This window comes from Diabrotica virgifera, chromosome 3 (assembly GCF_917563875.1).
Source record: "Diabrotica virgifera virgifera chromosome 3, PGI_DIABVI_V3a".
Lineage (NCBI taxonomy): Eukaryota > Metazoa > Arthropoda > Insecta > Coleoptera > Chrysomelidae > Diabrotica > Diabrotica virgifera.
The window spans coordinates 263,746,548-263,750,401 of record NC_065445.1 but is presented as its reverse complement, the minus strand read 5'-3'; positions in this window follow the sequence as shown (position 1 = coordinate 263,750,401).

Below are 3,854 nucleotides of genomic sequence, written 5' to 3'. Positions count from 1 at the left end.
TCCTTCCAAGGCTTCATTAAAAATTATTTCTGAGTATACGTTAAACAAAGTTGGGGATAACACACAACCCTGTCTGACACCTCTTTGAATACAAATGTTGTCTGTTTCTTTGCCGTCTACCAGAATAGAAGCTTCTTGATTCCAATATAGATGTTGTAAAAGTCTCAGATCTTTATCATCTATTCCAATCATTTCTAGATATTGAAACAACCTATCATGTTGAACTCTATCAAACGCCTTCTCAAAATCTATAAAGCAGACGTAAATTGGTTTCTGTACTTCCCATGATCGTTGAAGTAATGTTAACATTGAGAACAAAGCTTCCCTTGTTCCCAATCCTTCTCTGACACCGAATTGTTTGTTTCCCATTGTCTCTTCACATTTCTGCTTGATTCTATTAAGAATTATCTTAAGAAGTAGCTTGAGAGAGTGGCTCATGAGACTAATTAGTCTAAAGTCTTTACATGATGATGTATTAGGTTTTTTTGGGAGTGGAATAAATGTAGACTCAAACCATATCTGTGGCATCATTCCAGTCTCGTATATATGGTTATAAATGTTTGTTAGTTGTGAGACATTGTCGTCATCCAGAAGTTTGAGCCAGTCTGATGGTACTTGGTCAGGGCCTGGAGATTTCCCATTTTTGCTCTGTTTGATGGCTTTCTCTACTTCCGCTTTTAAAATGCTAGGACCAGTATTCGTATACTTTGTGGTGTTAAGTGGTGGCCTCGTATCCAGGAAGAGCTCTTTTATATAGTTAGTCCATTCTTCCTTTTTTTCATCCAAGTCGAGAATTATTTTACCTTTGGAGTTTCTCATAAAGTGAGGAGTTCTTTTTCTCTGAGTGTAGGTAATTTCTTTAAGCTTTTTATGTATATTAAACTCGTCATGTTTTCTTTGTAGTTCTTCCATTTCACGACATCTTTGTTCCATCCAGTCCTCTTTTGCTCGCTTAACCTCGTACCTTATTTGTCGATATATCTCTCTATACCGAATCTCGTCTTTGTTTTTCCAATTTCTTCTTTGTTGAATAAGGTCTAGTATTTTATCGGTCATCCAATCCTTTTTCTTTATTGAGTCTTTTTCTGGTTTCAAAACTTCGTTTGCTATGGTGACCATGGCGGAATACGTTGTACGTTGGCAAAAGAAAAATAAAATTCTATTTATTAGTATCAAAAGAAAATGCAATTAATGGAATACAATCAGCAATTACGCACGAGTCGCACCTCCTTACACTTCACTTCAGTGTAAACTCAAACGCTCCCACAATCAAAATACCAATAACTGTACACACAACCATACAACTCCGAATCGGAGGTGGCGGTAACCGTTCACTCCACGGCTACACGGATTCTGTTCAACTACGAGCGACGCATCTCTTCACTACAAAGTTCCACCATCACCACCCAGATCGGCCTAGCTGTACACACTCTCGGTTGCCCTACTCCGAGGCAGTGGAAATGAGTGGAGTTGCGCTGGTATTGGAACGCGTGCGGTTCTCTGCTCTTGATCTGCTTAACGCCAGGCTGAAGGCATATCATTACAAATTTGAAATGTATATTGTCTGTATTCAGACGTTGGCCGTCATCATGTTTACAATTTCCTGAAATCTCTCTCTATCGGCTGCTGCGCGAAATAATTCTTCCACTGTGCAGCCACACCATTGTCTAATATTACGCAGCCATGAAAGTTTCTTTCGACCAATCCATCTCTTTCCCTCCACTTTTCCTTGTATTATAAGGCGGAGCAAATGGTATTTAGTCCTCTAATTATATAAAAGTATTCTGTTTTTCTCCTCTTTATGATGCTTATGAGCAGACGTTCTGAATTCAGCATTTGAAGAACATCTTCATTGGAACTGTGCGAAACCCACGATATCTTTAGTATTCGTCGATGCGGGTTCTCCACCCTCGGGAACATCTTAGGGTAGTTTGGGGGTAGTTACCCCCTACCAATAGGGGTTGATGAATTAAACACTATTGATAACTACTTGTTTATTGCCAACTATAAAGACCACAGTAAATAGTTGATGTGCTCACGGTAAAACCATCTAAGGGTGCATCTGAATTAAGAATGATAATTGCATTAATTAGAATGAATCACGATGCCTCGCTGTATGTATAAACAAACTTGTAATATGTAGTATGTTTATATTGTCAATTCAGCTTTGGCCATGACTTACGCAAATATTGATTAGCTGACGACGCACTATTGTCGACTGGTGTTTCTAACAATCTAGGTGACCTACTTAATTGTAAACAAATGTGTATGTTTTGGTTTTGTTTCTAGGACATTTAAGAATTAAATGAATATGTCTTGATCTTAATTTTGGATGCTGATAAACCCTTACAGCACCACAATTCGAATGCTTCTATTTTGTTTAGCATTGTGGTTTTTAACGTCCATGTCTCACATGTCCCTATATTAGGGAGTCCCTCAATTATTAAACTACAGGCCCTATATCATGTCATATAGAGTCATATGACTTTAGGTCATCCCCTATAACATAACTAAACGGATTGCGGCCCTTAATAAAGTCGACCTAAATGGTTACTCCAAAAATTGAATACTGCTTATACTTCTTAAACAAAAATGAATAAAAACTTTGGGCTGCAATCCTTTTTAGACCCAAAAAGCTTTTGTTTTAATAAAAAGAACTCATAATTTACTCATAATATCAACAATTGCGTTACAATAATTACAAAAATATGTGTTAATATAATGAATTGTTTTAAGTCAATGTCTATTATGATTTCTTTAATTTATGAATTATATTATTATGATATTATAAATATTATGATGACTGCTTTCTATTTTGGTAACAGTTGTTTCCTACGTCTTATGATCCGTCCGACCTATCCGCATCGAACTACTTCTCACTTCCTCATTGGAAGATCAATGATTTCCATTTCGGAAATTCTTTTTAGTCAAGCTCAACCAAACAGACTGGTACTATTAATGTAATAGATTGCAGCAACTTCGTCAGAATTTTTGGAGGAAGTGGTCATTGGAATACATCTCTGAACTACGGCAGCGATGGAAGTGGAAGCAGAATCAGCACAATGTGAAAATTGGTAGATTGGTGTTAATCAAGGGCAGAAATTTACCTCCGCTAAATTGGCCTTTGAGCCGTATTGAATCCGTTCATCCAGGATCTGATGGGAGTGGTCAGAGTCGTGACTATTCGTACTTCAAGGGGCACTACCCACGTGGCTGTGGCATGTATCTGTCCTCTTCCTGATCGCATGGATCAAGCTCTTGAATTTGGTGAAGAGCCCGTATAGTATAGTGTTGGAGACTACTATTTTTGTACCAAAAACTAGAGTGCGTGTGTTTTTATTCCTTATTGATTATTTGGTTAGCATGTTCCTACTATACGACTTGTACTTCGGTTAACTACATATTGTATGAATTTAACATCGCATTTCAGGTAAATGAAAGTTTTCGATAGAAACGGATCATATCGAGAATTCACATTTGATAGGAGCGTAAAAGAGAGGGCTTTTTCCAATGCATTGGAGATAATAAAACATGAAGAATGTTTTGTCTATAATCGATGGATTGCGATATCATTTATGCCTTTGTTTTAATAAAAACTGGATTGGAAATACAAAATTATATCTATGGTATGTCTCAGCTGATCCACGGGTGTTTATTTGGTTATACCTCCTATATTATATCTGTATGAAAGCTTAAATTACATATTTACGTATTTCTATATTTTATATTTAAAAAATACCCTGTATAATAAAAATAGCAAATTATACCCTGTGTAGATGGTATAGAATGATTTTAATCAATAGACACGTAAAGCACAGTATTATCTTACTTAAATATGAATTTCTGTTACAGCT